The sequence below is a fragment of the Bubalus kerabau genome, chromosome 1 (assembly GCF_029407905.1).
Source record: "Bubalus kerabau isolate K-KA32 ecotype Philippines breed swamp buffalo chromosome 1, PCC_UOA_SB_1v2, whole genome shotgun sequence".
In the NCBI taxonomy this organism is placed as follows: domain Eukaryota; kingdom Metazoa; phylum Chordata; class Mammalia; order Artiodactyla; family Bovidae; genus Bubalus; species Bubalus kerabau.
In genome coordinates this window covers 196,564,589-196,578,525 of record NC_073624.1, presented here as the reverse complement: position 1 = coordinate 196,578,525, position 13,937 = coordinate 196,564,589, and the positions used below count along the sequence as shown (strand labels likewise).

The window sequence follows — 13,937 nt, the reverse complement described above, 5'->3', positions numbered from 1 at the left end:
TTAACAAATCACCTACGTTAAAGTGACTTGAAAACAAGTGATAGCTTTATAAATATTAGGTATTATATAAAGAAATGTTGTAAATAATTTGGGGAATAATTTGGAAATGCAAATTTTTCTCCTAATGGAATTTCTTTTTACACTAATAAACATAGATGGGTGATCCTAGATGGACTACAGGATTCCATACCATATCAAATTATATGGCATTTTTTAAGATACAAGTATTAACAACTGATTTAACTTATTTCTCCCTGTAAAATGGATTCTCTGAGCATTTGTGTCTCAATTGATTGCTGTTTTAAGATGAATGCTCCTAGTTTGCCAGGATATTGTCTGTACACAACTGTTTGATTTGGGCATACTTAGCAAAAGATCCGGAGAAGGCAATGGCACCCCACTCCAGTACTCTTGCCTGGAAAAATCCCATGGATAGAGGAGTCTGGTAGGCTGCAGTCCATGGGGTCACCAAGAGTCAGACACAACTGAGCGACTTCCTTTTCACTTTTCACTTTTCACTTTCATGCATTGGAGAAGGAAATGGCAACCCACTCCAATGTTCTCGCCTGGAGAATCCCAGGGACGGGGGAGCCTGGTGGGCTGCCGTCTCTAGGGTCGCACAGAGTCGGACACGACTGAAGTGACTTAGCAGCAGCAGCAAAAGATCAAATCTGTAGGTGAGATAAGCAAAGTTGGCTATATATCAAGTAGATACAATCTGTGTGAAAGGTAATAAACTTAAAGGTGGAAGAGTAGGATAAAACATTTGAATGAAGATAAAATAAGTGGCAAACTTCAGCAACATTCTTATGGAACTAGTCAAACTGTTTAGAAATATAAACAGTGACTAGGGCATCTAGATATGAGGGGAGCAGGGATTGGTACAAATTCAAAAATATTTCCAGATAAACAATTTAGCAATTACAGGGAACTTCATATATTTTTCAAAGCTGCACTCAAGAGAGAACTCAGTATGAAAAAAATACCAATTTCTTTTGCTTAGGCCTCTTATCATTCTCCTTTTGTTTGCTTATATCAGATACTTCCCTAGCCAAAGATGATAAATTATGGAATCATCCTGATTGGCATGCTAAGGTACATATCCGGTGGGGTTGTTGACTTTCATAAAAGTCTGGAAAAGTCAGTCAATTTACATTTGAATTGACTTTCATAATCTTTGTCCAAGAGATTTAGAATTTATTGTGAAGGATTCACAAATTTATGGAAACTTGATATGTACAGAAGTTTGAAATTTACAATTAGGGGCCTGCAGACCAACATTCATCACATGTTATATCCTTAGAAAGTGGATTAATTCAGATCCTGTGTGTTTTCTCCTTTTTGTGTGTTTTCTTAACAATTTTTGGATTATGCTGGTCATTCCTTTTGATAACTTTATTTTATACTTGTAAACTAGTGTATTACTGGAATGTCTATAATGTCCATTACATACTTAATTTTTGAATATGCCAAAGATATTCAAAATGAAATGTATAGATCGAAAAAATAATTGTTGATAAAAATGAACAAAAATTAAAATATGGTAGGAAAGGTTGAAGATGGTGACATAGGAAGATCCCAAACTTACCTCCACCAATAGACACAAGAAATCTACAACTACATATGAAATAATTCCTTTTGAAAGGAACCCGAAAAGTGGATAATCAAAATCTTCACAACAAAAGGGGAAAAGACAACGTCAAGATAGGTAAGAAAAATATAGATGATCCCTCTAAGGAAAAACCACAGGCTGACCACAAGAATCCATTATCAGGAAGGATCACAAAGGTAGTTATTTTCCCTGAATCACTTGAGCTCAGCATTTGAGCTCCATATCAGGCACCTCAGCCTTTAGGTCCTCACACCATGTATAAAAGTAAACTCAAAATGGATTAAAGACCTAAATGTAAGATCTGAAATCATAAAACTCATAAAAAACACCACAGGCAGAACAGTCCTTGATATAAATCATAGAAATACCTTTTCTTGGAACAGTGTCCTAAAGCAAAAGAAATGAAAGCAAAAATAAACAAACGGGACTTAATTAAACTTAAATGTTTTTGCAGAATGAAGGAATCCATGGACAAGACCAAAAGACAGCCTACTGTATAGGAGAATACATTTGCAAATGATATAATCTGTAAGGAGTTAATATACAAAATAGATAAACAGCTCATACAATTCAATGTCAAAAAAAAAAAAAAAAACCCACAAAGAATTCAATTAAAAACTCAGTTGAGGACCTGGAGAGACATTTTTTCCAAAAAGATACACAGATGACCAACAGATACATGAAAAGATGCTCAACATCACTAATCGGAGAAATGCAAATCAAAATCGCAAGGAGCTATAACCTCATACTTGTCAAATGGCTAATATCAAAAAGTCTACAAATAGTAAATGTTAGCAAGGATGTGCTGGAAAGGAAACCCCAGTACACTGATGGTGGGATTGCAAATTTATGCAGCCACTTTGGAAAACAGTATGCAGGGGCCTCAAAAAATTCAAAATACAACTACCACATGATCCAGCGATTCCACTCCCAGGCACATATCTGAAAAGGAAAACAGCAATTTGAAGAGACACATGCACTCCAATGCTCAGAGTAGCATTTACAATAAATCAAGACATGTAAGCAGCAACTAAGGGCTCATCAACAGATGAATGGATAAGGGTGTGTATGTATGTATGGAATATTGCTTAGCTATAAAAAAGAATGAAATTCTTTTTGAAAAAATGCAGACAGACATAGAGAGTATTACACTTAGTGAAACAAATCAGACAAAGACAAACACTTTATCACTTATATGTGGAATATAAAATATAAAACAAACTAATGTATAACAAAACAGAAAGAGTCACAGATATAGAGAACAAACGTGGTGACCAGTGGGGAGAGGGAAGAGGGGATGGTTGAGATAGGGGTAACGGACTGAGAGACACAAACTGGTATGTATAAAATAAATAAGCAACAGTGATATATTATACAGCATAAGGAAATATAGCTTGTATTTCTTGTAATATTAACTTTTAATAATTTTAAATGGAATATAACCTATAAATATATTGAATCACTATGCTGTACACCTGAAACATAATATTGTAAATCAACTATATGGACACCTTATCTTTGACAAAGGAGGCAAGAATATACAATGGAGAAAAGACAATCTTTTTAACAAGGTGTGCTGGGAAAACTGGTCAACCACTTGTAAAAGAATGAAACTAGAGCACTTTCTAACACCATACACAAAAATTAACTCAAAATGGATTAAAGATCTAAGCGTAAGACCAGAAACTATAAAACTGCTAGAGGAGAACATAGGCAAAACACTCTCTGACATACATCACAGCAGGATCCTCTATGACCCACCTCCCAGAATATTGGAAATAAAAGCAAAAATAAACAAATGGGACCTCATTAACCTTAAAAGCTTCTGCACAACAAAGGAAACTATAAGCAAGGTGAAAAGACAGCCTTCAGAATGGGAGAAAATAATAGCAAATGAAACAACTGCCAAACAACTAATCTCAAAAATATACAAGCAACTCCTGCAGCTCAATTCCAGAAAAATAAATGACCCAATCAAAAAATGGGCCAAAGAACTAAACAGACATTTCTCCAGAGAAGACATACAGATGGCTAACAAACACATGAAAAGATGCTCAACATCACTCATTATCAGAGAAATGCAAATCAAAACCACAATGAGGTACCATTTCACGCCAGTCAGAATGGCTGCTATCCAAAAGTCTACAAGCAATAAATGCTGGAGAGGGTGTAGAGAAAAGCGAACCCTCTTACACTGTTGGTGGGAATGCAAACTAGTACAGCCACTATGGAGAACAGTGTGGAAGGTCCTTAAAAAACTGGAAATAGAACTGCCTTATGACCCAGCAATCCCACTGCTGGGCATACACACTGAGGAAACCAGAATTGAAAGAGACATGTGTACCCCAATGTTCATCGCAGCATTGTTTACAATAGCCAGGACATGGAAGCAACCTAGATGTCCCTCAGCAGATGAATGGATAAGAAAGCTGTGGTACATATACACAATGGAGTATTACTCAGCCATTAAAAAGAATACATTTGAATCAGTTCTAATGAGGTGGATGAAACTGGAGCCTATTATACAGAGTGAAGTAAGCCAGAAAGAAAAAAACCAATACAGTATACTAACGCATATATATGGAATTTAAAAAGATGGTAATGATAACCCTGTATGCAAGACAGCAAAAGAGACACAGATGTATAGAACAGTCTTTTGGACTTGTGGGAGAAGGCAAGGGTGGGATGATTTGAGAGAATATTATTGAAACATGTATATTATCATATGTGAAACAGATTGCCAGTCCAGGTTCGATGCAGGATACAAGATGCTTGGGGCTGCTCTGGGATGACCTAGAGGGATGGTATGAGGAGGAAGGCGGGAGCTGGGTTCAGGATGGGGAACACGTGTACACCCGTGGTGGATTCATGTTGATGTATGGCAAAACCAATACAATATTGTAAAGTAATTAGCCTCCAATTAAAATAAATAAATTTATATAAAAAAAAAGAAAGAAAGGAGCAAAGCTTCAGCAGCTTGGCTCTACTGAGCTAACTTTGCACTGTACAACAGCCAATAAACCTCTTTGCTTCAATTAAAAAATAATTAAAAATAAAAAAGTGTTATAAATAATCAATAGAACTTCATAATAAGCTTCTACTAAAAAAAAAAAAAATACACAGCTCTCCTATACTCAATGACAATTACTGTTATTGTTAGTGAACTATCAAAGGAAAGAAGCAAGGAAGGAAGGGAGGAAAGGAGGAAGGGAGAGAAAAATGGAGGAAGGATGGGAGGAAGGAAGGGAGGGAGGGAATCAGAAAGGAAGAAGGGGAGAGAAAAGTATTGGGACCACTTCCAGAAAAAATGTTATTGGAAAAGATTCCAGAAGAAATATTGGAAAATTGGGGTACCCACCCATTTAGACCAGTCAATTCTAATAAGTAGTAGAATAGTAAGTGCCAAAATTGGGGTATTTCTCCATGTGCTGGGATATCAGTTTTACTCAGACTACCCTTCAGACAAGTCCAGAAAAATGCAAATTGTTTATAATCTCTTAAATAACATGATTACCCATTATGAATCCCCATACTCTAGGATGAATCCCCATACTCTAGATAGAAGAAAAGCTGTTATTGAAATCCATGATTTAAAAATTATGCTTAAAAAAACCCTTACCCAATATGATAATTTAGTCATTACCAATAATATTCAGTTGGTTTATGTTTTTAAAAACATCAGTATTTAAGTCACATGTTTTTATGTAGAGACTGGATGAGGCCTAGTGTAACTAAGGCAGTGTCAGGAGGAGATCCTTGTACACAAATTGCACCCCTGTACTATCATGGGTTCCTACACTCTGTGGCAATGAGCCTTGTCCACTTAGTTGCTGCTTGACCTGCTGACATTTAAACCTAACTTCCCTTCCCCCTTCTCTCTTCCCTACTCTCCCTCCTTTCATCTTCTTCTTCGTCTTCCTCTATCTCTCTCTCCCTCTCTGGCCAGCTCTCTGGTACTGGCATCATTCTGGCTCTCACAAGTGCCATGTCTTCTGGGGAACTCCAGGTCTGGAAGTGGATCCACTCCCAGCTATTGTGGGAGTGTATCCCCAGGCCTTGAGCTCCTGTCCCCAAGCAGTCCACAATGCAGCTTACTTCCAGCTGCACTACATGCATGCACTCTCAGTCCCTATCTTGTCCAACTCTTTGCAACCCCATGGACTGTAGCCCACCAGTCTCCTCTGTCCATGGGATTTTCCAGACAAGAATACTGGAGTGGGTTGCCATTTCCTACTTCAGGGGATCTTCCAGATCCAAGGCCTGAACCCATTTCTCTTGTGTCTCTTGCCTTGGCAGGAGGATTCCAGCTGCAGTAAAATCCTTTAAGGGTTTAACAGAAGTTCTGAGTCCTTCCCATGATGCACAGGATCTAAGAGCTACACAGAACACTAAACTCTAGTCTTCCATCTACCATGCTACCATTATATGCCACTGAGTACACGTGACAGGAGGTAGAAAAGGAAACAGTGGCAGATTTGGTTGTTTTTTTTTTTTGGGGGGGGGGGTGGTTCCAAAATCACTGATGACAGTGACTGCAGCTATGCAATTAAAAGACGCTTGATCCTTCGAAGAAAAGATATGGCAAAGCTAGATAGCATATTAAAAAGCAGAGATGTTATTTTACTGACAAAGGTCCATCTAGTCAAAGCTATGGTTTTTCCAGTAGTTCTGTTTGGATGTGAGAGTTGGACCATATAGAAGGCTGAGCGTCAAAAAATTGATGCTTTTGAACTGTGGTGCTGAAGAAGACTCTTGCGAGTCCCTTGGACACCAAGAAGATCAAACCAGTTAATCCTAAAGGAAATCAACCCTAAATATTCATTGCAAGGACTAATCCTGAAGCTCCAATACTTTGGCCTCCTAATGTGAAGAACTGACTCATTGGAAAAGACCCTGATTCTGGGAAACACTGAGTGCAGGAGGAGAAGTGGATGACAGAGCATGAGATGGTCAGATGATCACCAACTCAGCGGACATGAGTTTGATCAAACTCTGAAAGGTAGTGAAGGACAGGGAAGCCTGGCATGCTGCAGTCCATCTGGTTGCAGAGTCAGACATGACCTAGCGACTAAACAACAACCCTTGACAGTGTCACTTCCCAGACAGGCACAGGGGAGAAGCAGCCTGAGAGCTCCTTCCATGTTTTTAACCATGAAATAGACAAACCCTCTTTCTCTAGGCATTCCCTCTAACACTCTCATCTCCAATTAGGCAGGTGGTATACATATAGTCTTCATCTTCTGCTTCCATCTATCTCCCAATATTACCCAAGTATCTCAGGACCAAAACATGAGGTATCCACGTTTTTTCCTACCTTACATATAACTTACAGTTCTCCTGGCATGGTAACTGACATGATAATGGAGGAAATATAGGGATTTAGGGGAAAAAAAAAAACATTCTGAAAAGTTTGGTTTCCCAGACTATACTGACTATACCGGACCATACCATACAACACTGTCCTATAAATCCTATTTTGAATGTCTGAAGCAAAATATTATCTTTCTTTCTCTCTACACTTCACCTGTAACAAACCTAATCTACCACTTTCACCTGCCTTCAAGTGATCAACAACTCTGGCTCAGGGAGAATGTCCTGTGCACAAAAACAGGATGCAAACCAAACTGTGTTAATAATCTCAGACTTCTCTCCCTTTTAAGGCTTGCATTCCTCTGATAGAGCAAAGAGAAAGAAATAGTGTAAACAAATTCCTGTGGAGCTCTCCCCATCTGTTCTTTTTCTGATGGCTTCTTACTCTTTTCCCCTTTTCCAGTGTAACTGGAAACAGTTACACTGCTGTGAGGTGATAACTCAATATTAACCTTAAAGCAATGGTGACAGAGGTGATCCTGGTAGAAACATCTTTGCTCAGAAGCTTGACCGTATTTCACTTTGTGTGCTCTTAGATTTTTGTTCTGAGCTGACCTTCAAGTACCAGTCTGCAAACAGAAAAATAAAGGCAAGAGAACTATATGCTGAAACTACCAAAGGCAACTGATTGCAGAGATGCACAAAAAAATGCCATCTAGTAGGAGACAATGACCTTAAGAATACATTAATGAACAAATAACCTCCAATAACTCTGGCCAAAAGGTTATTTATAGTCATCTTTGACTATATACATATACTTCTCTGGCTATCTGTGCTTCTCGGGTTTTCTTACTTTACTATTATTATCCAGAAAGTGGGAGTGTGGATGGATGAGACAGAGCAAAAGATAATCAGATAATCCCAGAATGATCATTCTTGGGATTTTCTCTCTTGTGAACCTCTTTCTTGAATTCATTCTTTATCTAGGAAAAGATCTTCTCTGGGCAATTTCTTTCTTTCTTTTCTTTTTTTTACTTTGCAGCCACACCACACAGCATGTGGGATCTTAGTTCTCCTGCCAGAGAGTGAACTTGGGACCCCTACAGTGAAAGCACAGAGTCTCAACCATTGGACCACTAGGGAAGTCCTGGCAGTTTCTGCATATAAATGTTCAAAACTCGGTTAGGTGTTATATGCGGAACAGAGATGAACAAATCAGACTATCTTGCTTTAAGGATCCTGCAACCTATTGGGTTGGACCATCAGGCACATAAATATCTAAAAACAAAGCAGGGACATGGAAGAAGTACACAAAAACATGAGAGCAGAGAGGAAGGTGAGATTAAATTTTAACTACAGAAGCTAGACTAGATTTCATAGATAAAATCACCTCCAGCTAAGCTTTGAGCAGGTGGAGGACTTCAATAAACAGAAAGAAGAATATATTAGATTAAAAAAAAATGTGAGCAAATCTATAGTTGCATATCTTGTGGTAGGAGTATTTAAATGAAATTAGGAGTAACTCAGTGTAGTATGCTGTGGAAGGCACAGGAGGAAATGGGGAACAGGAAGTTTAAAACCAGGAAAATAGTTTGAGTTAAATCAAGAGGTACTTAAGCATTTAATAAAACAATTTGAACTTATTGTGCAAAGCACTGGGAGGGTAGCAGATTATTGAGCAAGAGATCGCTTGATCTCAAAGCAAGGATATGAATATAGGTCGATGCAACTTTTTTTTTTTAATGAGGAAAATATAAATAGTATGGCTAAGACAAAAAAATATGTTCTCCTTCTGCTTACATGAGTTTTTATTCTTTCTCCTGAGTTGGACACAATGTCTCTAAAGAATAAGTAACCAGTTTTCAGAGGGTATCATTGATGCTTTTTACGGAGTAGTCTTTAAAATGAGAACTCTTGATTTCTAATCTAGCATTGAAAGGTTACCTAGCAAAAAAGCACATACAAAACAGTTTTCTGGCAAAAGATTTTCCTATGCTAAATAACTTGTTTGTAATTTTGGAAGAAGACTCAAGGATCTAACTCATCAAGTACAATTTCCATGAACTTATCATTCTTATGGAATTTCATCCCTGGAAGTTGGAAGTTAGGAATGGAAGGTGAGAGAAAAATAATCGAATTGAAAATTGGCCAAGTGCTAGTCCCCGCAGGCCCTGACTGTTGCCTTAAAATAAAATGATTCCTCTATCACCTCTTCTACCTGACAAACCGGCAAGAACTTATTCATGATTCTTTCCTATTAAAGAACAGAGCAGGCACCCCTGGGGCACACGGGCTAGCAACGGTGGGAGCAGCTCAGGATCGGATCTGGAGACAACAAGGACTCTTAGGTGTGCAATCTCCCACTTGAAAGTCTTGAAAATAGGATTGGAGAAGGAAATGGCAACCCACTCCAGTGTTCTTGCCTGGAGAATCCCAGGGATGGGGGAGCCTGGTGGGCTGCCGTCTATGGGGTTGCACAGAGTCAGACATGACTGAAGCGACTTAGCAGCAGCAGCAGCAGAGAATAGGATGAATTCATGGCGGGAACTCACCTGCATCTTTCATATGCTGAATTTCTTAAGCTGGAGCAGATATTTCTTAAAGTTTGTGTGTACTAATAGCTGTTCATTTCCCTGAGATGGGCTAATTTGCTTCTTATTTGAGACATAATTCTTTCTTAGAGCTACACTGATTGCTAATGATGTAATAGGAAAGAGACTCACAAACAATATGCATTTATACATGGTAAGTATTAACTTGGGAAAGATTCTTTACTGATTTCTGCAAAACCTTATTGAGCTCCCTCTGTTTGGATAGTTGATCACATTTCTATAGAAGTTTTAATTTTATCATGGGTTTTATCTCCTTTGCTTTACCTCCCCAACAATATAACTTGAGAAGGGAAGGTGCTATAGCCTCCAATTCACTCCGCTTGGTATGCTGGAGCCAAGTGCTTAACTTCTCTGAAATCACACAATAATAGAGCCATACAAAAGACTTAAAAGTCTTTTAACTCTAATCTGTCTTTGCTCATTGGATGATATGTGAGTAGCTGCATTAGATTCCTTCAGATGTTATCATGTGAATAGTTTTCAAAGTATATACACCTACCCTTTTCTGTCTGCTTTTTCTCTTTCCTGGTGTGTTGGTCTGAGCTTGAAATGCAGCCTTTCCATTCAGGACTAAAATAAGTGTACTTCCTTTAAGTCTCTGACTTTGAGTATTAAGCTATACCCTCCTACTCCTGTATTTATCAGATAGGTAAGATAGAAAGCCATTTGAATGATGTGTTTTCTGGAGAATTATTTCTTTGCAGTGATTTTCAACATCATTTTCCCTAAGGGACTGATAAAGATCACAAATAAACCTGACTGTGCTTTGTATTAGGCATTAGTTATTGTTTTAGGTGTTTTCCCTGGCTCCTGCAGACGCTAACCAAACGTCTCTCAAAGGAAAAAGTATGCTCCTCATTTGTCACTTGAGAGTGTTATGAAAGGCTCACCCTTCCAGCAGATGGGATGGTCCTTCCTCAATGATTCCATTCTTCTAAAATGTCTATATTTGTCTACTATTACTGTATTTATTGAGATAATTAACATGTTCTATAGCAAATGTGCATAATTTACTACTTCCAGGATTAAGTTAGACAATAATATTTACTTTGGGTTGGACTAACACCTGAATCTTGGAAAGTTTTAAATTTATTCAGATAATTTGGGGCTAGAAAATTGGGATAAATCTATTTAATCCCAACCTTTTATTTTATCCCAACCCATCTTGTGCAGCTTGGTTTAAAATGAAGTTAGTGAATATTAAAAAACAAAAGAGTAAACTTGTTATGACTTACAAGGGCAATAAGAGTGCTTGTTGGAATGTGTGGCTTATGAACTAGGCACAGTACAAAGTAACATAGCTATTTATATATAAAATACAGTACAATAAACTTGAATATATAACAATCTTGAAATCTATGACCATAGATTACCAGTTTAAATAAGATGAGGAAAATAAAAAGAAAAGGAAAGCAACCTAATCACATATTCTCTCTGTTCTGTTTCCATGTCTTTTCTTTGGCTTTTCTTGTCTCCTCAATTAATTCTCCATCTGCACTGGGTATTAAAGAAATATTGTATTGATACAGTGTTAAACAGCTGTTAGGTCCTATATTTTTATGTTTCTTATGCTGGATTTGATGTCTGTAAGTCTAATTATTTCTAAAGTAGAAACACTTATTGGTACAATGACATTTTAACTACCGTAATGATTCACCCCTTAGCCAGCAGCTTGGACTACACTCACTATTGGGAGCTATTTAACCTGCTAAATAACCTTGTATAAATCCAGACTTGCTGTCCCAGGTAACCTTCCAAGAATGATTTCTCTAGTCAGAAACTATACTAAAACTCAGAGAGGGAAATGCTATTTCTTTAAAATCACTTATCACACAATGAAATTATTTTTTAATTAATGCACATCTCTTCCTACTAGAATGTAAGCTCTATGAGAGCATCAAAAACTCTGCCTGCCACAGGAGATGTTTATCAATATCTGTTGAATGAGAGGATGAATGAATGAGCAAGAAACAGAACAAAGTTAGCAATATGTCTGGATACTTTCAGTCAACACAGAAGAATGAATGGAAAAGAGAAACATAACTGTTTAGATGAATTACTCATTACTATTTATCAATTCCCTTTGATAATATTTTATTTCAATTTTATCATTTTTGTTCAATAATTTACACCATTTTTTATTTCTAGTTGTTCTAGAATTTTTACTGTATGTTTCTGTTATTTTTTAATAGTGCTACTTCATTTAACCTTTAAATATTCTAAATAAAAATACTTTAAAGCTTTGTGTGACTCTTTTTCATCAGTAACTTTACCTGAAGTTAACTTATGCCCTAATTGTCATTTATTTTTCTTTCTTAGCATTACATGATTTAATGGATTTTGGAATTTTATAGTTTCATTCTGAGAGGAAATTTTTATTTTTATCTTTTTCTGGGTTTTATTGTTGTGTCTTGGATGATGGTTTTTTCTAATCTTTTTAAACTTGATAAGGCTTATTTTCCGGCATAGCATATAGTCTAGAGAATGGCTAGGGTGCACTTGATATGACATGTATTCTGCTGTTATTGGAATGGATCAGTCTATAGATGTCAAATAAGTCAAGTTGGTGATAATGTATTCAAGCCTTCTATATTTTTGCTGATTGTCTGCCTAATTATTCTTTTCATGACTGAGAATAGCTATTGAAATCTCTAATATTGTTGAATAGTCTATTTCTCCTTTGAGCTATTTCACTTTTTGCTTCATGTATTACGGGGCTCTGGTTCTATGTGTGTACAATTTGTAATTGCTATATCTTCCTGATATGTTGATCCTCTTATTATTAAGAAATGACTTTATTTCAAGTAATATTTCTTATCTCAAAACCTACTTTTTATAATATTAATATATCCAGTATAGCTATTGTATAGTATAGTAAGGACCTGACCAACCTTACAGAATATATTTTTAAGGAAACATTTTAACAGAGCTTAAGCAAAATATTTTGCTCTACTCTTGTTCTGGTGTTCTTTATATGAAGGTACCTTCAAACACTTGATCACTAAATTGATTTGGGAATCTAAAAGAAAGAATTGTATACTCCATATTTATCATACTTTGATGCACAGATGTATAGTAATATGTGTAAATAATTTTCCTTTTCATATGAAATATTTCTGAAGATCATTTGAAATATTCCCCTCTGTTGAAACACTACTCTCTGAAATCAATTACAGTATTCATTAAAATAGTCTAATATATACTCCTAAAATGGTTAGAAATAAAATTAAATGCACTTTTACATTCAAATTCATAAACATTTACTCAACTATATAGGAACATTACACAGAAAGCACATAACTTTAAATACTTTTTTTGGCATAGTCTATAAACTCAGCACAATGACTATTTTGGTAAAAAAATTTAAATACATAGAGACCAGCAGATTTTGTTTCCAGATAATCAACCAATTGGTCAGGTCCTTGAAGAAAAACTATAATAAACTGCATAGCAAATATCAAATAAACTATTTAATGTCACTTTCATTACTACTTTCAAGATAGATCTGTGCTAAACTACAATCAATATTAAAAGAGAATGTATTCTGTTTTTAACAATATTTGGAATGGGGGATATTACTTGCCAAAATAACATTTCATTGGCTTTGGATAAAATGACAGACACTGAGAATATTGCTCTTCTTTAAAAATATAACAAATATTTACTAAGTGGCTACTATGTTCAAGACCCTGTACATAGCACTGGATATATCTATATGCATGCTTTCAAAGTGCTTCCCCCTTTGTTTCTTCTTCTTTCTTCCTTTTCATTTTCTTTGAAAAGCTCCTATTGCAACTCCTTGCTCCAAAACTCCATGTAATATATAGTCCTCAGATAGAGAATGTATCAGATAGTAAACTGATAAGAACAGATGCTACACTTGATCTTAGCCAAAAAGGCTGAGAAGAGCTTTCTATCTAGTTAGGCTATCTGCAGGTAAAACATGGTGTGATAAGTGCTGTGACAAGAACATGCCCAAGGAGGAACAGTCAGCACTGGGAGTTTGAGAAGGCCTCCTGGATTACAAGTAATATAAGTAATGAATGGTAAATAGGAGTTATTCAGCTAAAGAGGCAGAGACAGAAAAGACACCAGGCTGAAGTAGTATGCATAAAAACTTTTAGGAGAAGATATTCTATTAAGAAAAAAAAAAGTTTATTTTATTGTAGAGTGGCAAAATTGGAAGTACAGAGAGAGATAATAAATATCCTACCACAAACTAGGTGAGAAGGAAGACAGCCTCTTCTTAAGTAGCATGAAATGGACAAGAAGAGAAATGGATGAATTAAACAAGTTTGGGGGGGTGGGGAATTGACATGATGCATTTATTTCTTGAATGTGCTGGCCAAAAGAGAAAGAAATGAGGAGGAGGATTCCCAAAGAAGTGGCTTGAGTAAATAGAT

At 36.5% G+C, this 13,937-nt stretch overlaps 1 long non-coding RNA gene and 1 pseudogene across 10 annotated transcripts in view; both read right to left on the bottom strand.

Annotated features, from left to right (window-relative positions):
- Positions 1 to 13,937, bottom strand: part of LOC129629089 (uncharacterized) — a 352,035-nt gene that overhangs the window by 273,011 nt on the left and 65,087 nt on the right. For all 10 annotated transcript variants that reach the window (XR_008703072.1, XR_008703074.1, XR_008703069.1 and 7 more), the window contains exon 2: positions 366 to 671. This is a non-coding gene — a long non-coding RNA (uncharacterized LOC129629089). The remainder of the gene's footprint in view (positions 1 to 365; positions 672 to 13,937) is intronic.
- On the bottom strand, positions 13,313 to 13,445 carry LOC129642419 (uncharacterized; annotated as a pseudogene).